Source organism: Chiloscyllium plagiosum, unplaced genomic scaffold (genome assembly GCF_037043375.1).
Source record: "Chiloscyllium plagiosum isolate Xiang-an unplaced genomic scaffold, Cpla_swu_hap1 HiC_scaffold_13, whole genome shotgun sequence".
In the NCBI taxonomy this organism is placed as follows: Eukaryota; Metazoa; Chordata; class Chondrichthyes; order Orectolobiformes; family Hemiscylliidae; genus Chiloscyllium; species Chiloscyllium plagiosum.
The window spans coordinates 31526851-31549019 of NW_028270151.1; the positions used below are offsets into that span (position 1 = coordinate 31526851).

At 43.5% G+C, this 22169-nt stretch overlaps 1 protein-coding gene across 1 annotated transcript in view; it reads right to left on the bottom strand.

Moving 5' to 3' along the window:
* LOC122556060 (anosmin-1) overlaps window positions 1–22169 on the bottom strand; it is a 154128-nt gene that overhangs the window by 123603 nt on the left and 8356 nt on the right. The gene's annotated exons all lie outside the window — the stretch shown is intronic.

Here is a 22169-nt window from a genome sequence, read left to right on the forward strand (position 1 = left end):
CCCTTCATTAACAATATATTTTAAATGTACTTTGTTAAATTTACTTTTGTATCATTTTTAAATACGATTTATAACTTCATCCAGGATGTGCTATACTTTGTGTTAGATTTTTGGGTGATTTTTGAGTGATCCAGAGTGATATTTTTTGCTAGTCTGCCCCTAACCCCACCTTTCCCATAGGCCTCATTATTTCTATTAAGCGATTTTCTATTAAGAGACATTTCACTGGAATGGAACTGTGGCATTATAGGAGAACCACCTGTTTTAAACAGCAGCATGCAAAGTTTTTTACTGATTTAAGATGGTTTGCACAATGTAAAAAGCAAAACTAAGGTTTGGGTAAGCCCCTCAATTCCACAATTCAGTGAGACCATGATTAATCTGTGACCCATCTCCCTGTATCCATCTTTGCCTCATATTCCTGAACATATTTTGTTAATGCAAATCTCACATTCACATTTAAAATGAACAGTTAGCATCAACTGATATCAGTGGATAAGTTCCAAATATAGACTACTAACATCAGTCCTGAAAAGTCCACTTTTTTTTAAGACTATGAGCACTGATCCTTGAGTTGGATTTTTGAGACCAAGGTATACAGTGCGATTTTGGAAATTTCTCCAGTAGATCCAAGTGTAGCTCTGGGAAGGTGAATGCTGGGGAATAGTCAATTCCAACAACACCAGAAGCAGATCCAAGGCAGCCACGGAGGTAGATAATTGAGAAGGCAGATTGATTAGAAGGCCTACCTTGGTTGTATGGGACATTGGCCCAGCTGTTTTTTTTAAAAAACATCTGGAACTCACACCTCACATTCATTGTCCCTCATACCCATGCTAACTCCATCCCAACTCATGCCCTCACTGAACTACAAGGAACAGATCAGGTGCATGATAGAATACTCTCCACTTGCCTAGATGGGTGGGGCTTCAACAAGTTTGACACCTTCCAAGAAGAACAGCCTACTTGATTGGCACCACAGCTACGACCTTCAACATTCACCCCCTCCAATTCTGACTCACATGTACCATCTACAAGGTGGACCACAGCAATTCACCAAGTCTTCTCTGATAGTACCTTCTAACCCATGACCTCTACCACCTAAAAAGGCAAGGGCTGCAGAAGCTCTCCCTGAAGGTTCCCATCAATCACACATCATCCTGACTTGAAATTATATCACTGTTCTTTTATTGTCACTAGGTCAGATTTGGAGTTGGAGGGGGTCTGGGATAGGAATCCTCACCATAACAGCACTGTAGATGTACCTGCAACACAAGGAATGCAGCAGATGAAGAAGCTCACTCACAACTCCCTTCTCAAGGGAATGATAGATTATCTACAACATGACAGTACCTTGCTGTATTCCAGTGCTCTAGATATACAGGGCAGCAGTCTATTAGGCATTTTAATTATTTTCTATATCACTTTGCAATATTTTAATATTTATGTATGTGAATCCCAAGGCTCAATGAATCTCCACTGTTTTCAGCTTTTACATCATCACCAAATGCTACCTTAACGGATCTAGAAAAATATACTCTGAACAAATCAGTTGGCTTCCAATAGTTGTTTGATAGTATAGTATTTGAATGTTGCTGACAAAGGACACAATTTGTCAGTGGTTTTCGTTACACACTCATCAGGACAATTCACAAGACGACCAATAAGCACCCTACCCGCCTCAGGATATTCTGGAAGGGTAAGATATTGTAAAAGTTTGAGCAAGAGGTGTACCAATCTGTTTAAAACTGCAGTCACGCAGGAGTAACACGAGTCGTGTTCACCGCTAACAGGATTCTGTTGACAAGCCAAAAGAACATCCCGCCTATCAAATAAATATAGTTGATGAATTTCAACCTGCGATCCCAGGTAAGTGGGCCATACCTCACAAAGGCTCATATCAAACAGCTTATCATTTTGCCTATTTGCAAAAAGCAAGGTGTTGACTGCACCCACCCAGCCTATGCTTGTAAAACATGCAACGTAGTGTCCAATAAAGTGTATTAGATGTAATTCCACAATTTGTCATTTGTTGAATAATCCTGAGTTTACAAAGTATTACAACGAACTAATTTAAGATTTTCAGTTAGATACAAAATGTCCATTGTTGGCATGTGTTGTAAGCTACATATATCAATACACAGGGCCCAGGTCTTTGCAGACAAAAAAAATATGCATGCACTTTGCCTGTTTCAACACAACAAAAAAGATTATGGCCATTCACTGGTTCAATCACTTAATCAATCAGAGTCAATCTGCCTGGTTTAAAATTCAAACTTAGCCTGGCAGTGAACTGTTGATCATCAATAATTAGTATATTGTCTATTGAATGTTTCTACCAATTAAAGTGCACTTTCCAACCAATCAACACCCTCAGAATATAAAGACAGATAGCAAAGGTTTCTGTAAATATAGAAGACAAAAAAAGAGAGGCTAAAGTAAACACTGGTCCTTTAGAGAATGAGAAGGAGGATTTAATAATGGGATATGAGGAAATGGCTGAGGCATTTTGTGTCAGTCTTCACAGTGGAGGACATGAATAACATTCTAGATTAGAGTGGTGCTGGAAAAGCACAGCAGTTCAAGCAGCATCCGAGGAGCAGGAAAATCGACGTTTCGGGCAAAAGCCCTTCATTAGGAATACAGGCAGAGTGCCTGATGGGTGGAGAGATAAATGAGAGGAGGGTGAGGGTGGGGAGAAAGTAGCATAGAGTATAATAGGTGAGTGGGGGTGGGGATGAAGGTGATAGGTCAGAGAGGAGGGTGGAGTGGATAGATGGAAAGGAAGATAGGCAGGTAGGACAAGTCATGGGGACAGTGCTGAGCTGGAAGTTTGGAACTGGGGTGAGGTGGGGGAAGGGGAAATGAGGAAACTGGTGAAGTCCAAATTGATGCCCTGGGGTTGAAGTGTTCTGAGGCGGAAGATGAGGCGTTCTTCCTCCAGGCGTCGGATGGTGAGGGAGCGGCGGTGAAGGAGGCCCAGGACCTGCATGTCCTCGGCTGAGTGGGAGAGGGAGTTGAAATGTTGGGCCACGGGGCGGTGTGGTTGATTAGTGCGGGTGTCCCAGAGATGTTCCCTAAAGTGCTCTGTTAGGAGGTGTCCAGTCTCCCCAATGTAGAGGAGACCACATCGAGAGCAACGGATTCAATAAATGATATTGGTAGATGTGCAGGTAAAACTTTGATAGATGTGGAAGGCTCGTTTAGGGCCTTGGATGGAGGTGAGGGAGGAGGTGTGCTTGCAGGTTTTGCAATTCCTGCAGTGGCAGGGGAAGGTACCAGGACAGGAGGGTGGGTTGTTGGGAGGCATGGACCTGAGCAGGTAGTCGCGGAGGGAACGGTCTTTGCGGAAGGTGGAAAGGGGTGGGGAGGGAAATATATCCCTGGTGGTGGGGTCTTTTTGGAGGTGGCAGAAATGTTGTCAGATGATTTGGTTTATGCGAAGGTTGGTAGGGTGGAAGGTGAGCACCGGGGGGTTCTGTCCTATGTTACGGTTGGAGGGGTGTGGTCTGAGGGCAGAGGTGCGGGATGTGGACGAGATGCATTGGAGGGCATCTTTAACCATGTGGGAAGGGAAATTGCGTCTCTAAAGAAGGAGGCCATCTGGAGTGTTCTGTGGTGGAACTGGTCCTCCTGGGAGCAGATACGGTGGAGGTGGAGGAATTGGGAATACAGGATGGCATTTTTGCAGGAGGTAGGGTGGGAAGAGGTATAATCCAGGTAGCTGTGGGTTTGTAAAAAATGTCAGTGTCAAGTCTGTCATCATTAATGGAGATGTAGCGGTCCAGGAAGGGAGGGAGGTGTCAGAGATGGTCCAGATAAATTTAAGGTCAGGGTGGAATGTGTTGGTAAAGTTGATGCGTGGGCGGAGGGGGATGAAGGTGAGTCCTTTGCTGAGGACTGAATATTCATCCTCAGTGAGGGCGATGTCTGGAGAGATGGTGAAAACTCGGCAGGTCTGGGAGCTAGGGCCTGGTGTGGGTGTGTAGCTGGGAGTGGGGGCGGAGCCTGTAACTGGAGTGGGTGTGGTGGTGGAGTCATGAGCAGGGGTGATGTTCCCCTCAGGGTTCTGGGGAGCAGGGATGGTGACAGTGGGATCTGTGGGGGGGCGTGTCAGCAGAATGCAGGTGAGTGGCGTTGGTGGGGGTGGAAGTGGTTGCAAACATGGCAGTGAGATATGCGGAAGTCACAAAGCGTGTGACATCAGCGATGATGTGAGGAGCGGAAGTGATGTCATGTGTAGTGCATGAGGAATTGTGAGGGGCGGAAGTGGTTGTGGAAGCGGCCATGATGGGGGCGGAAGTGACATCATCCATCACTATAGGGATGGTGGCTGCAGCAGCCTCATGGCTAATGGCGTCTGAGCAGTTCCAGAGGCCAGGGGAATCTTCTGGAATGTTTGAGGAGTGCTGGTTATGGAGGTGGGTAGATAAAAGTTTGTGGTATTTACAGTTTTTGATGTTTGAGACGGTGTTGAAATACTGTTTGTTGAGAGTATGAATTCTCCTGAGGATATAGTACAGAAGGGGTCCTTTGCAATTCTGAGAGAGTGTGGCCCTCAGCTGAGGCATAGCTGACTGTAGGGAGGTTAGGTGCCGGTGCATTGCTGCAAGCGGGTGGAGCGGAGGAAGTAATTGTCAAAGGGACGAAGGTAGGTGAGGTCCTGGAAACAATCAGTATCACGAAAGAAGTAGTGTTGGGCAAGCTAATGGAGCTAAGTATCCTAGTCCTGATGGAATGCATTCCAGGGTACTAAAAAGGTGGTGAGAGAAATAGCAAATGCTATTTATTTGTGGTAATGTTCCAAAATTCACTGGACTCCGGGGCAGTTCCAGCAGATTGGAAAACATCAAGTGTGACGCTACTGTTTAAAAAAGGAGGTAAACAAAAGATGGGAAATTATACACTAGTTAGCTTAACTTCTATAGTGGGGAGAATGTTTGAAGCTATTTTCAAGGAAAAAATAGCAAAGCATCTCGATAGAAATTGTCCCTTTGGGAAGAGACAGCATGAGTACATGAAGGGCAGGTCATGCTTAACTAATCTACTGGAATTCTATGAAGACATTATGGGCACGGTGAACAATAAGGACCCAGTAGATGTAGCGTATCTAGATCTCCAAAAGACATTTGACAAGATGGTGTGCAAAAGGCTGTTGCATAAGATAAAGACGCAAAATGATACAGGCAATGTACTTGTATGGATGGAGAATTGGTCAACTAACAGGAAGCAAAAGGGGGGATAAATGAGTGCTTTTCTGGTTGGCAATCAGTTACTAGTAGTGTGCCTCATGGATCAGCATTGGGACCGCAATTATTCACAATTTACATTGACAATTTGGAGTTGAGACCACGTGCAGTGTGTCAAACTTTGCAGATGATTAGATTAGATTAGATTACAGTGTGGAAACAGGCCCTTCGGCCCAACAAGTCCACACCGACCCGCCGAAGCGAAACCCATCCATACCCCTACATTTACCCCTACATTTACCCCTTACCTGACACTACGGGCAATTTAGTATGGCCAATTCACCTGACCCTGCACATCTTTGGACTGTGGGAGGAAACCAGAGCACCCAGAGGAAACCCACGCAGACACGGGGAGAACGTGCAAACTCCACACAGTCAGTCGCCTGAGGCGGGAATTGAACCCGGGTCTCTGGCACTGTGAGGCAGCAGTGCTAACCACTGTGCCACCGTGCCGCCCACAAGATGATACTAAGATGAATGGCACAGCAAAAGTGTGCAAACTTTGCAAAGGGACATAGATAGTTTAAGTGAGTGGGCAAAGGTCTGGTAGATTAAGTACAATGTTAATAAATGTGATGTCATCCATTTTGGTGGGAATAACAGTAAAGAGGACCAATACTTGAATGGTAAAAAATTGCAGCATGCTGCTGTGCAGAGGGACCTGGTGACTTTGTGCATGAATCACAGAAGGTTGTTCTGCAAGTTCAACAGGTAATTAAGAAGGCAAATGGAATTTTGTCCTTCATTACTAAAGGGATTGAGTTTAAAACAGGGAGGCTATGATGCAGCTATATAGGGTGCTGGTGAGGCCACACCTAGAGTACTGCATGCAAATTTGGTCTCCTTACTTGAAAAAGGATGGACTGGCACTACAGGGGGTGCAGAGGAGGTTCAGTAGGTTGATTCTGAGTTGAGGGGGCTGGTTTATGAGGAGAGACTGAGTAGAGTGGGATTATATTCATTGGAATTTAGAAGAATGAGAGGGGATCTGATAGAAACAAACAAAATTATGAAGGGATTAGCTATGATACAAGTAAAGAGGATGTTTCCATTGGCAGGTGAAAATAGGACAAGAGGGCATAATCTCAAAATTAGGGGGAACAGATTTAGGACCAAATTGAGGAGGAACTTTTTCACCCAGAAGTTTGTGAATCATGGAATTCCCTGCTCAATAAGGTAGTTGACGCTTTCTCAGTAAATACTTTCTAAGCTATTGACTATTTTAAACAGTCAAGGAATTACAGGTTATAGTGAGAGGGCAAGTAAGTGGAACTGAGGCCATGAAAAGATCAACCATGATCTTATTGACTGGTGGAGCAGGCTTGAAGGGCCAGTTGGCCTACTCCTGCTCCTAATTCTTATGTTCGTCTCATGCAGTATAAATATTGGTTTTCCCCATAAATAGATATTCTTGTGAACTTTCTTGATGAGTCTAATCTTATTGATGGAGTACATATAAGTCAACTATTTTTAAAAAGATATCCAGTGTACATTTCTGTTAGGTCTTGGTATCACTTTATTTTAAAACAATCGGTTTATAGGTGTTTTTACATACCTATGTGACTTGAACCCATGTCTCTCAGTTCAGGGTAGGCACACTACTACTCCACCAGAAGAGGGCTCTTAGGTTTTGGTATCATGTTACCTTTATTTTTATCTACCTCATTTTATGATTTGATTAATACTGTTTAGTTGATTTGCTAAGAAGGGAAATCAATTGTGAAATTTAAAAAAGCTCCATATTAAAAACTGGCAACAACTAGAACAAAAGGAAACCAGCAGTACGTGGCTGAAACAAGACAAATTTTCAGGCTTGAAAACTTTGCGACTTCTCGCTAAGAACTGTGAGAGTGGTGACTTATTAAAGCAGGGGCAAAAATAGAAATTGCGGAAAGCTCAGCAGGCCTGGCAGCATCCGTGGAGAGAAATCAGAGTTAATGTTTTGGTCATGTGACCCTTCCTCAGCACTGATGGTAGCTCGGAAAATGTCGGTTTATGTGCAGAAGACAGGGTAGGGGAGTGGGTATGAAATAAACGATAGGTGGGGATACAGCCCAAAGACAGAGAAGAACAGCTGGAAAGACAAATGAATTGATAATGATCTGGCTGGAAGCATGAATAGCTATTAATGGGGATTGTTAGTAGCTAATAATGGGCTGTGTGTAATCGCAAACTGTGAGATAACAAGGCCTGGTGTGTGGGGGTTGGGATAAGGACATGAGAAAGCTAAAGCCTTAAGGTTGTTGAGCTCAATATTGAGTCCAGAAGGCTACAAGGTCCCCAAGTGGAAAACTAGGTGCTGTTTTATAGCTTGCGCTGTACTTTGCTGGAGCACTGCAGTAAACCTGAGAAAGATAATGGCCAGGGAACAGAGTGGTCTGTTGAAAAGACAGCTTTTATTAAAGCAGGAGTACTATTGTCAATGCTCTGCCAAAGTTGCATGACAGTAATTGTTGCCTCAGAGCTTGCAACTCTTAAATGTCAGTTCATGATCCCAATTGGAGTCACAAACCCCATTTTGGAAAGCCTTGAGCTTATGGGAATAATATTTCCATGTCTACTTTATTCTAACCTAAAGTTAAAAATCACACAACACCAGGTTATAGTCCAACAGGTTTAATTGGAAGCACACTAGCTTTCGGAGCGACGCACCTTCATCAGGTGATAGTGGAGGGCTCAATCCTAACACAGAATTTATAGCAAACATTTACAGTGTGATGTAACTGAAATTATACATTGAAAAAATGATTGTCTATTAAGCCTTTCATCTGTTAGAATACAGTGTTGGACTATAACCTGGTGTTGGAAATGTGTTGCTGGAAAAGCGCAGCAGGTCAGGCAGCATCTAGGGAACAGGAGAATCGACGTTTCGGGCATTAGCCCTTCTTCAGGAATTCCGTCGATTCTCCTGTTCCCTAGATGCTGCCTGACCTGCTGCGCTTTTCCAGCAACACATTTCCATCTCTGATCTCCAGCATCTGCAGACCTCACTTTCTCCTCAAAGATTATAACCTGGTGTTGTGTGATTTTTAACTTTGTACACCCCAGTCCAACACCGGCATCTCCAAATCATTATTCTAACCTATCATAACCATGTACACTTGAATCTCCCCTCATTCACTTTTGCTCCATCTTCTCCAATCTAATTTTGTAACTGAAAGCTCCCATCTCCGGAACTAGGCTAGGGCTGTTTTCTCTAGAGTGTCGGAGGCTGAGGGGTCACCTTATAGAGGTTTATAAAATCATGAGGGGCACGGATAGGTTAAATAGACAAAGTCTTTTCCCTGGGGCGGGGGAATCCAGAACTAGAGGGCATAGGTTAGGGTGAGAGGGGAAAGATACAAAAGAGACCTAAGGAGCCTTCTGACATGAGAAAGCTAAAGCCTTAAAGTTGTTGAACTTGATACTGAGTCCAGAAGGCTACATTTTCATGCAGAAGTTGGTACGTGTATGGAATGGGCTGCCAGAGGAAGTGGTGGAGGCTAGTATAATTGCAAGATTTAAAAGCCATCTGGATGGATGTATGAATAGGAAGGGTTTGGAGAGATATGGGCCAGGTGCTGGCAGATGGACTAGATTGGGTTGGGATATCTGGTCGGCACGGATGGGTTGGACCAAAGGTCTGTTTCCGTGCTGTACATCTCTATGACTCTATTCTTGTCCATCTTTTCCACAGGGAGGAGAAAGTGAGGTCTGCAGATGCTAGAGATCAGAGCTGGAAATGTGTTGCTGGAAAAGCGCAGCAGGTCAGGCAGCATCCAGGGAACAGGAGAATCGACGTTTCGGGCTCCACAGGGAGCCTCACACTCTTCCTAATGCGTGGTGACCAGAATTGCATACAATACTTCAGTTCGAGCCTAACCAGAGCTTTGGTAAAGCACTCAAATGTCACTATTATGAAACTGAACACTGAGCATCTGTCTCAGAAAAAGAAAGTGAAGGCTCCCTATGTGCTTCACAGCGTTATTGAATAATTTTGACATGCCTTACAAGGTGATATAAAGCTTGGACAAAATGGCTGATTTTAAAGAACATCTTAAAGGATGAGAGAGATGTGGAGAACTAGAAAAGTTTAGGGAAGGAATTCAGGGCTGACAGCCACCGATCAGTTTCTCTATTGTCAGAAAAAAAAGTCAGAGATATTAGAACAAGGATCACCCTAGTCACTCCTCTGCAGTGTGAAACAACCACATTAAAATTTGTACTAGGCGGCATAATCTTAGAATTAGATTAGATTAGATTAGATTACATTACAGTGTGGAAACAGGCCCTTCGGCCCAACAAGTCCACACCGACCCGCCGAAGCGCAACCCACCCATACCCCTACATTTACCCCTTACCTGACACTACGGGCAATTTAGCATGGCCAATTCACCTGACCTGCACATCTTTTGGACTGTGGGAGGAAACCAGAGCACCCGGAGGAAACCCACGCAGACACGGGGAGAACGTGCAAACTCCACACAGTCAGTCGCCTGAGGTGGGAAATGAACCCGGGTCTCTGGCGTTGTGAGGCAGCAGTGCTAACCACTGTGCCACCGTGCTGCCCAAAATTAGGGCCAGACATTCAGCTGAGATGTTAAGAAGCTTTTCTACACACAGTGTGGTAGCTGTTTGGGACTCTTTTCCACAAACAGCAGTGGATGCTGGATCAGTTGTTAATTTAAACCTGAGACAGATAACCCTTTGTTAAACAAGGGTACTAAGGGACATGGGGCAAAGGCAGGTATATGGAGATGGGCACAGATCAGCCATGATTTCACTGAATGGCAGAATGGAGGGGCTGGACGGCCTACTCTTGCTCCTATGTATTGGAAAATACTTCTGAATTACTGACAGTTATCTTGGCTAGTAAAATTGAGAGGAAATTGCAAGCAAAATAAATATGACACAAATAAAAAAGATACTCTAAGGTTAGTTTTCACAACAGTAGCATAATCCAATAGCAAATATTGCATCTAATATTAACAGAACTACCAGTGGTTTGATTAGATTCCCTACAGTGTGGAAACAGGCCCTTCGGCCCAACAAGTCCACGCCGACCCTCCAAAGAGTAACCCACCCAGACCCATTTCCCTCTGACTGATGCACCTAACACTATGGACAATTTAGCATGGCCAATTCACCTGACCTGCACATCTTTGGACTGTGGGAGGAAACCGGAGCACCCAGAGGAAACCCACACAGACACAGGGAGAATGTGCAAGCTCCACACAGACAGTCACCCAAGGCTGGTAATTGAACCTGAGACCCTGGTGCTGTGATGCAGCAGTGCTAACCGCTGAGCCACCACACTGTGTAGGAGTCTGAACAAAACCTAAACATTGCTAAAAGCAAAGTCAGAAGTCACATGATGCTAGGTCATTGTGATTTATTTGAAATCACAAGCTTTCAGAGCACAACTCCTTCATCAGATGAAACCTCACCTCTGAAAGCTTGTGATTTCCAATAAACCTGTTGGACTATAACCTGATGTGGTGTAACTTCTTCTGTAACTTCTGACTGTGTCCACCTCAGTCCAACACTAGCATCTCCAAATCATTGTTAAAAGCAGATATGGAGTTGAGGCTTTTCGTCTTGCTCTCAACAAGATTGGAATTGAAGAAATGTGATTCAGAAAAGGAGAAAGATAAAACAATTCTAAAACATCCATAACCTGAAAGATGACAATTTGTTTGAGAACACAATAGACATGGGAACCAGAAAACTGCATGGACTATCTGATTTCTGGAAAAAATTCACACAACCATTCAGGTCAGGAAGAGACTGAGAAATAAACCCACAGCCACAAACTAGAGCTTGAAACCAAAGCAGAGAGCAAATCCTACTCAGACTACACCAGAAGACCTTTATCAAAAATTTGAAAACATGGCTCCTGGGGGAAAGTGCTCTGAAACCAAGCAATGTCAACCGATCCATATATTGTGCAACTTATATTAAACAACCCAAATTAGAAGGAGACACAAAGGAAAATATGCTAACTGTATGTTCAACATCACTAAAACTGATGACCCTTCTAACCTTGGGTTGAGCACTTGTGAAGAGGTGCAGCTTATCTTAGTGAACCATGAGATGAAGACGGCAACAGAGATAGGTGAAGATGCTACACACATTGAAAAGCAAACCCCGCATCTCCACCCCATCCAATCAGAAGCAAGAAAGTGATTGGCAGAATCATAGTGCCTACAGATTGGGTACATTTAATGAAACTTATTATGAGAGATAACACATAAAGCTAAATAAATGAATTACAGTCAGACATCATAATTCTCAAAGCCACCAAAAGACATAGAGAGCTCTTGACAAAAATGAAAGACAGCTAATATGTGAAGGTTCAGGTAGTTAAAATTTTCGGCACTCCAGTTGAAAAATTTGAACTAGAGAATAAAGTTGCTGTCTCAGAAAATCTGAAGGCTGAGAAGGACATAATGTGGCAATGTGGTAACTTCAAATTGTAGAGTTAGCAGAAGAGGCATTCAAGAGGGAGATCCTCAACATCAGACTGAAAACCTCAGCAGCAGATGCTTCAAACAGAAAAACTTGAAAATGAAAAGAATGATAGTGCTGAGTTCTGACAATGAATGAGCAAACTGCAGATGTAGCTTAACATATTTCACATTGAAGAACGACTAACAGCTTAGCAATAGCAAACGGCAACAAATGGTGAGTTTAAAAATGGAAATAGGAAATGCAAGAATCAAGCACAGTAGGAAGGTGAAATTCTCAGAGAAGTTGGACACGCAAAATGGTTAAAGGTGAAATATGTGCTGCAGAATCGTAACACAGAGATTAAGGAGAATTACTGCCAAGCCAAAGACTGACTGCAACATGCTGCTTTGCGATGAGTCATAATATTTTACAACTAAAGGATATTGTAAATTATGTTTCTGGGAAAGGTGTTGAGGTTAAAATCACATCAGTCATGATTTTATTAAATGGTGGAGCAGGGTCAAAGAGCCAAGTGGCTTATTCTTATTCTTTGTATGTATATTTAGTTTGCTTATAGAAGTCAATTATTAATATTCTGTAAGGTAGATATATCAAGAAACATCAATTATTGGAACAGTTAAATTAATGTTTTGAGGCACTTTCTGAACAAAAAATGATGTTATAAAGCATAGAGTCATACAGACATACAGCACATGACTTTGGTCCAACCAGTCCACTGAACACAATCACAAACTAAACTAGAACCACCTGCCTCCTCTTGGCCCATATCCCTCCAAATCTTTCTTATTCATGTACTTATCCAAGTCTCTTTTAATCATTTCCTCAGGAACTAAGTGTTAGCTAATGTACTTCTAGAGCATCACATCCACTGCTGCATTGCAATCAGATAACGAGCAGAAATGTTCAGTTTACCAGCCGCGCTGTTAGATAGCTGTTAGAAATACATTTGGCGAAGATTCAGCATTTTTGAGTCTAAATTATGATATTTCAAATTCTTGGAATCAGGAAACATCACATGAATAACTGATTATCACCATTTACGATCATTGATATAGGAGGAAAAAGATTGACTTCCTGAATTAGTTTCTGTATTAAAAATAGAAAATTTAAAAAAGAATATCTGGGTGGGAACTGAGCCAATCAGAAAATGTGCCATTAAAGACTCCTTTCTCTCCAGTTTTTGATTAACAATGTGTACCATGTACACTAAACACAAAATCAACCATGAACCCACCTACTATAGAGTATATTTAATGTTACCATTTTGCCAGAACAGAGACAGACGTAATATTCCACCTGATTTACACAGTTCCTTCTTCAGCACAGGAGAATAAAGTTGGCTGATACATCACAAAAACAAGATCCAAAGGTTATCAAAACAATTTTATCTGCATGGCATCTCAGATTGCACCCATACATTACTACCTGCTTCTGAAGTAGCACATACATTATTACAAGTGAACCTTCTGGCCAATTGTTCTCATGGGTCACTTGTTTCAGACAAAGGGTGAATCAACAACTAACGATGAGTTTGAGGAATACATGAAGATGAGCCATCCAATCCCAATGCCAAATTACCAGTGGTCAAGACCTCTGCATTCAATGCCAATCACTGTCTTGTGTAAAATCACTGTACCAGTTTTCTCAAAAACAAAAATAATTTTGGCACTTTTGAAAGAACTGCCACATTGCTTACTTCTGCAATAAGTTTCAGATAAATACTAAAAAAGAGCTCAAGATTTCGGAGTTTCTTAGTAAAAAATACAAAATCATTATTTGAGAAAGTAATCAAGCAGAATATTCCTGGTTTGAAGGAAAGAATTAAGACCTGTAATTTTACTTTCATTCTTGATCTCTGTCTGGGATCAATCTAATTTATACGTAAAAACAATGACTGCAGATGCTGGAAACCAGATTCTGGATTAGTGGTGCTGGAAGAGCACAGCAGTTCAGGCAGCATCCGAGGAGCAGTAAAATCTGCTGCTCGGTTGTTGCCTGAACTGCTGTGCTCTTCCAGCACCACCAATCCAGAATCCATCTAATTTGTGTTCAAATTAAAAACTCTGACATTTTATTCTGTTTTCCCACAGAAGGAGACAGTTCCCTAATGAGTTACAAAGGGGGAAGGGATACTTTTTTTTAAATCTGACATCTTTAACCTTCTCAAACCTGAGGAATGCAGTTTGAATTTTTGATTAAAGACTAAGGGCATTGAAGACTGCAAAAACATTTGCACCTACTTGGTACTTGGTAAAGTTTCTCTCTGTCGTCTTCCATAAGAGAATTTCATAGAAAGTGCACAATAAGTGTCATCAGTATTCACATTAAGACTTCAAGATATAGGAGTAGAATTGGACCATTCAGCTACCGGGTCTGCTCCGTGTTTCGCAATCCTATTCTCTGGCATTTTCTCCATAACCTTCTCTCCTATTCATGGAAACATCTTTGCCATATCTACTCTATCCAGGCCTTTCAGTATTCTGTATGTTTCAACAAGATGCGCCCTCATTCTTCTGAACTCTATTGAGTACAGGCCGAGTGTCCTCAAATGCTCCTCATCTGACGAGCCCTTCATTCCCGGAATCACTTCTGTGAAGCTCCTCTGGGCCCCGTCCAATCAATTGAAGAATTTCAACAGATTTTCTAGGTCAACAGATCTAATTTGAAATATAACAGAAATATAATCTTCATAATGTCTCCAAGATAATCACTGAGTAATCATACCAACAGTGTTGTGTGTTAGTACCACACAGAAATTCTGATGCAGCTAAGGCTAAGGGAATTAGTTGGGAATTTGGGCTGGCAATTTCTATATGTCATGAACTCTCTGAAGAAGTTCCCTAAAGTGGAAGAATTTGAAGAGTTTCAAACTTAAAATTATGTGTGTAGATTTAAGTAGGTAGAAGACTTGGAGGAAAGTGAAGTATTTTTTCCCAAAATAGGGTGACAGCGATCTAGAATACATGCCTGAAATGGTGGTAGTACTGCATTAAAAAAACACGATGTGCACTTGAGATTCATAACCTACGACTGTATGGATCAGAAAGTGGAAGCTCAGACTAGATTTGTTTTGGCTGATATAGCATGATGGCCTCTCTTCGTAATTCTCTTTGTCTTTTTCATAGTGATGAGCTGATTTTTGCAAGGTTAATGTTGGAGTAACACAGATATTTCATAACTTGTGGCAATTTGCAGCTCCTGGCATATGCCTTCATCGCCAATTTATTTTTATTTTGGTTGAGGAGTTAAGATGATACCTTACACCGCTGAGGCCAAACGCCAGCTCGCAGATACCTCCTCCTACCGTCCCCTTGACCATGACCCCACCCCCCACCACTAAACCATCATCTCCCAGACCATCCATAACCTCATCACCTCAGGGGACCTCCCATCCACCGCCTCCAACCTCATAGTCCCACAACCCCGCACCGCCCGTTTCTACCTCCTGCCCAAAATCCACAAACCTGACTGCCCCGGACGACCCATCGTCTCAGCCTGCTCCTGCCCAACCGAACTCATCTCGGCATACCTCGACACGGTCCTGTCCCCATTAGTCCAAGAACTCCCCACCTACGTTCGTGACACCACCCATGCCCTCCACCTCCTCCAGGATTTCCGCTTCCCCGGTCCCCAACGCCTCATCTTCACCATGGACATCCAGTCCCTGTACACCTCCATCCCCCATCACGAAGGACTCAAAGCACTCCGCTTCTTCCTTTCCCGCCGTACCACCGAGTACCCTTCCACCGACACCCTCCTTCGACTGACCGAACTGGTCCTCACCCTGAACAACTTTTCTTTCCAATCCTCCCACTTTCTCCAAACAAAAGGAGTAGCCATGGGCACCCGCATGGGCCCCAGCTATGCCTGCCTCTTCGTAGGGTATGTGGAACAATCCATCTTCCGCAACTACACTGGCCCCCACCCCCCATCTTTTCCTTCGCTACATTGATGACTGTATCGGCGCTACCTCGTGCTCCCACGAGGAGGTTGAACAGTTCATCCACTACACTAACACCTTCCACCCCGACCTCAAATTCACCTGGACAGTCTCGGACTCCTCCCTCCCCTTCCTAGACCTTTCTGTTTCTATCTCAGGCGACCGAATCAACACGGACATCTACTACAAACCAACCGACTCCCACAGCTACCTGGACTACACCTCCTCCCATCCTGCCCCCTGTAAAAACGCCATCCCATTCTCCCAATTCCTTCGTCTCCGCCGCATCTGCTCCCAGGAGGACCAGTTCAAAATATGTACAACACAGATGGCCTCCTTCTTCAAGGACCGCAATTTCCCCCCCGACGTGGTCGACGGTGCCCTCCACCGCATCTCCTCCACTTCCCGCTCCTCCGCCCTTGAGCCCCGCCCCTCCAACCGCCACCAGGACAGAACCCCACTGGTCCTCACCTACCACCCCACCAATCTCCATGTACAGCGCATCATCCGCCGTCACTTCCGCCACCTCCAAACAGACCCCAGCACCAAGGATATATTTCCCTCCTCTCCCCTATCAGCTTTCCGTAGAGACCACTCCCTCCGCGACTCCCTTGTCAGATCCACACCCCCCACCGACCCAACCTCCACTCCCGGCACCTTCCCTTGCAACCGCAGGAGGTGCAACACTTGCGCCCACACCTCCCCCCTCACTTCTCTCCAAGGCCCCAAAGGAAACTTCCATATCCGCCACAGATTCACCTGCACCTCCACCCACATCATCTACTGCATCCGCTGCAGCCGGTGTGGCCTCCTCTATATTGGGGAGATAGGCCGCCTACTTGCGGAGCGATTCAGAGAGCACCTCTGGGCCACCCGGATGAACCAACCCAACCACCCTGTAGCACAGCATTTCAACTCCCCCTCCCACTCCACCGAGGATATGCAGGTCATTGGACTCATCCACCGCCAAACCACAACAACGCGACGGTCGGAGGAGGAGCATCTTATCTTCCGACTGGGAACCCTCCAACCACAGGGGATGAACTTGGACTTCACCAGTTTCTTCATCCCCCCTCCCCCCACCTTGTCTCAGCCGAATCCCTCCAGCCCGGCACCGCCTTCCTGACCTGCAGTCTTCTTCTTGACCTCTCCGCCTCCATCCTACTCCGACCTATCACCCTCACCTTGACCTCTTTCCACCTATCACATTTCCAACGCCCCTCCTCCAAGTCCCCCCTCCCTACTTTTATCTTCTCCTGCTGAACACTCTCTGCTCATTCCTGAAGAAGGGCCTGTGCCCGAAACGTCGAATCTCCTGTTCCCTGGATGCTGCCTGACCTGCTGTGCTGTTCCAGCAATAAAGTTTTCAACTTTGATCTCCAGCATCTGCAGACCTCACTTTCTCCTTAAGGTGAATGGCCAATTACTTTAGATTAGATTAGATTAGATTCCCTACAGTGTGGAAACAGGCCCTTCAGCCCAACAAGTCCATACCGACCCTCCAAAGAGTAACCCACCCAGACTCATTTCCCTACATTTACCCCTGGCTATTACACCTAACATTATGGGCAATTTAGCATGGCCAATTCACCTGACATGCACATCTTTGGATTGTGGGAGGAAACCAGAGCACCTGGAGGAAACCCACACAGACACAGGGAGAATGTGCAAACTCCACACGGACAGTTGCCCGAGGCTGGAATTGAACCTGGGTCCTTGGTGCTGTGAGGCAGCAGTGCTAACCAATGAGACACCGTGCTGCCCCCTTTGCTTGAGGACCCGATTCAATTAGAGGCCACTTTTCAGTGGTGACACAATTTTCCTGCTGGAGTGCCCCAGACCCTACCATGGATAAAGCTAGTTAGCTCTCTAGAAGCAGGTTTTGATTATTAATGTCTTCTACAAATCTGTCCATCTTCTCACCCAGACACAGCAATCACTGGGCCAAAGCCAGGGCCCCATTCAGGTATGGGCTCCTCCTGTATCCTGTTGGTCTGGCAGCTGTGGCCACGGTTACCTTTAGCAGTTTTTTGCCGTATTCAGAGGCCACCTTTATCCTACAGTGCCCTTGCAATACAGCCGCAACATCTCTCAATGGGACTGCCAGAAGTACCAGCCGTAGATACTTTAATTAGCGCTTCGGCCTGTGGTGACCAGTGCCATCCCCAGATGCATGTGTCTTCCAGAGGCAGCCTGTCAACTTTGGGTCTTTGGGAAGGTTATGCTAGAGCATGACCTACATGTGGTCGAGCTACTTTCTGGGATATTTAGCCAACACTTTCTGTATTTGCTTTCATTGAAGGAACAGAGGTAAGTTAATAGGTACAAGAGAAACAAAAGTACTGAATATAGAATTCATCAGACATTGTGCTCATGGAATGTGATATACTTAGTCCCAGATAAACCAAAATCTTGTTTGTCACATTGCCGTGGATCCCCTTGTAAAGAATGTAATTAACATGCAATTTGAATTGAAACCTTATAATTTGATATTGAAATGGTGGTTTACTGAGTGTCTGAATTGGATATTATACCTCTCCGACCGTAATCCTTATTCTTATTCTTAAAAGGATATTCTTTATAACTTCATGCATGTTCTGTCCAAAGGCAGGTCCTTGTTCTTCTGGTCTGCTGCTGCTTCACCTGGGCTGTTTCTCTTGGTAGTCTTTGTCAGTCGTAGCTTGCCATTTCCTTCCAATCTCAGGTTTTGCGTTAGGAGACAGAGTCCAAATTTTGTAACGTGGTCTTGTCTGCAATGGTGAGACCAAATGCCAATTGGCTGATCTATTCCGTCAACAAGAATGAGCCAAGGTTTATGGTCGCCTGTCATTTTATTTCCCCACCTTGTTCTTATGCTGACAACTCTATTCTAAACCTACTGCACTGGCCTAGTGAAGCTCAAGGACAAGCTTGACGGCTACCATCTCATCTTTAAATTTATAATCTTCTGGAATAAATATTGAGTTTAACAATTTCAAAATATAATCTTTGCACTCACTTTGTTTCCCTTTCATGAAATGGTTTCTCTTACATCTGTCTTCTGTCACATCTGCTCCAGGCACATCTTTCTTGTTCATCATCACTTCCTTTGCCCTGGAAGATTAACTTCATTCTGTCTGACTAATCTAATGTTCAGTCAATCACAGATCTTCCTTTTATCTTTCTCCGACCCACCTCTTGCTCATTTCTAATATTTCCCAATATACAGACCTAAAAATTTTAGCGCTGATTCACATACCACAGATGCTGCCAGAGAATTTCCAGCATTTTCTCTATTCATTTCAGACGACGAGCCACTAAAGTATTCTGCTTTCTGATTAGGGCCCAGTTTCACTTGACATGAAATGATAACTCTGTTTTTCTTTCTCCCCAAATGCTGCCAAACTTGCTGAGTTTCTCCAGCAATTTCTGGGTTTTTTTCTTTCCTCAGACATCTGCAATTCTTTGTTTCATTCTACCTCAACCAAAATGTGAATCAAACTCAAAAGCTGGTGATATTTAAACCACATGCAAGGCAACTGAGATATTCAGCCCTCTCACACATGGCTAATCTAAATGTGCACACTCAAGCGGCCAAATTACTTTCCCATTCCTCTACTGCACAGACTTCATGGGATAAACCTCTTTTTTCTTACTAGTACCATATAGAATTACCAATGCTAATATACAATGCAGAAAGCATCTGGTTTTTAACGTTCAGTGCCACTAGATCGAATCAATCCACTGCTATAGTTCTCCTGAGATTGAAGTCTTAGTCAGCCTTAAAAGGCTCAAATGCAATAAATCTCCAGGGATAGACAAGATTTATCCCGGCATGTTAAAGGCATCTACTGAGAAGATTTGTGAGGCATTGACAATCATTATGAGGGACTCATTCAACACAAGGAGATACCAATAAATTAAAAAGAGATCAATGTGGTGCTCATATTCTAACTAAATGAGATGCAGTCAACTACACACAAAATACTCTTACTTTAATCCTATATTTAAAAAAAACCCATCAATTGTCTATGTAAACCTGAGGTACACATGCTCAATAATAATTAACAGCAATCAACATGAAGACAGAAAATAATCCTGATTGAATAGCCAACATGACTTCCTTAAAGGAACAGTCCAAGAAACAAATATCTGACAAAGCTTTAAACAAAAGGTGAGTGGTTAAAGTCAAAGCTGTGGAAATTCAAGGTATGGTATGAACAAAAAAGGATTGATTGAAGATGGAAAACAATGCATACTTGATAGTGCAGAGCCTGGGGCTGGTTACCTCATTTGGCTGGACAGCAAGTTTGCAAAGTAGAGTGATGCTAATATATTGTTCCCGAACCAGCCTGGTCATGGATTTTATGACACACCTCTAGAGCAGGTCTTGAATCTGGGCATCTGGCTCAAAGGTAGGAACACTACTACTGCACCAGAAGATCATCTTCAGAGTGATGCTAATAGCATGCTGCATTCCTACACTAGCTGAGGTTAGCATGAAGGATTCTATATCTTAAACTCTCCCCTTGTTCAGGTAATCCACACATTAAATGATCAACTGTCTCTCTAATGAGAGAGCAATCCTATGGTCCAGTAGGATGACAATACTGAGCCTGGGCCCACAGATAAACTTTAGGACCATTACAATTTCTAAAAGTCAGACTCAGAAACTCAACTGAAAGTGGTTGGAGTTAAGGATGATACCAAACTACCGTTCGAAATGAAAATGGAGGAGGCAGATCTAAAATGACCAAACAACCTAATCAAAATATATAAACAAACCAAGCAATGGCAGAAACCATTTTGTACAGACTTGTAGAAAATATTACATATTGGAAGAAAAAAAGGGATATGAATGAACTGAAATAATTAACAAGGAAGCTGAAAAATTAAGTAAACTAGATCCAGGGCCGGGTTTTCACAAATGAGGTGGGAAGCTTGAGTCAGGATACCTTCTGACTGGGCAGATTTATCCCTATATATTTGTCCCCTGGTAAGGTGGGATCTGGATTTAGATGAACCTGTTGACCCTGACATAGAGGCAAGTAAGAGCCGACATAGGCCAATTCTTTGTGAGCTCAGCGTTAAAGCTCTTTTATCATTTGTTCATTCGATCTGACTAAGGCAGCAATTATTGTTCATTCCTAATTCCCCTGTAGAAGGTGGTGGTGAGCTGCCTATTTGAACTGTTGCAATAGTAGGAGTGGAAGAACTGCTGTCAGGACTGGAGGTCCAGGAATTTAATCCAATGACAGTGAAGGAAAAATGAGATACTTCAAGTTAGATCTTCTAGCCCTTGCTCAAACCACATTCCATTCATATATTCCATGCTCCAACCTCACTCGTTCATTATGAATTGTGCTCTGAACTAGTTGGATTTATAATAACAATGATAAGTTTTGAAATGTTCACGAAAGAAACATCAATTTGAGAAGCTGCTTTGACAAAAAGAACTGCTGCTCTTAGAAACTAGCCATCCCTTTTTTTGGTACGGTTGCCAAATTTCTCATTATGAATTATTGACTAAGCTCTAAGATGCACCAATAAATTAACTCTGATTTCCACTTCCAAGCTCCCTCTTACTGAATTATACAATCCTACAGTTTGGAGGCAGGCCACTCAGCCCACTAATTCCACACCGAGCCTCTAAAGAGCATCCAACCCGGACCCAGCTTTTCCCTGTAACCCTGCGTTCCCAGGGCCAATTCACATAGCCTGCACATCCCAGGGCACTATGGCCAATTTTTAATGGCCAATCCACCTAACCTGCATTTCTTTGGACTGTGGGAAGAAACTGGAGCACCTGGAGGAAGCCTATGCAGACATGGGGAGCATGTGCAAACACAATTCAGACATTTGCTTGAGGGTGGAATCAAACTTGAATCTCTGGCACTGTGAGGTAGCAGTGTTAACCACTGAGCCACCATGCCATTAAACTGCTTATACCTTCCATTATTGCTTTTACAGCCTCATGTAGCCCATACCAGCTCCATGCTTTTTCAATAAAGCTGAAAGAACTGCAGATGCTGTAAATCCGAAACAAAACAGAAGTTGCTCGAAAAGCTCAGCGGGTCTGGCAGCATCTGTGAAGAGAAATCAAAGGTAACGTTTTGGGTCCGGTGACCCTTCCTCAGAATTGAGGATGGGTCACCGGACGCAAAATATTAACTCTGATTTCTCTTCACAGATGCTGCCAGACCTGCTGAGCTTTTCCATGCTATTTCATTTCCTCCAACGTCACCTCTACCCTTTCATACTCACTATACCCCATCTGTGCGTCCCATGTTTCTTTCATAACCAATCATCTCATATCTATAATGGGCAGACCTCATAAGCTATTGAAGATGAAAATAAACTCCTAACAATCTAATACAATTCTCACTCCAACACACTTTGTATTAAAAAAACATTAATTTATGAAAATCATTCAAAAGTGTAAATTGCCTCATGTGGCTAATCTGTGACAAAAACAAGGAAACATCTATTTCACTAAACACATTGAAGACAATTAATCATTTAATGACATCTTAAAACCATCCCCTATTGAG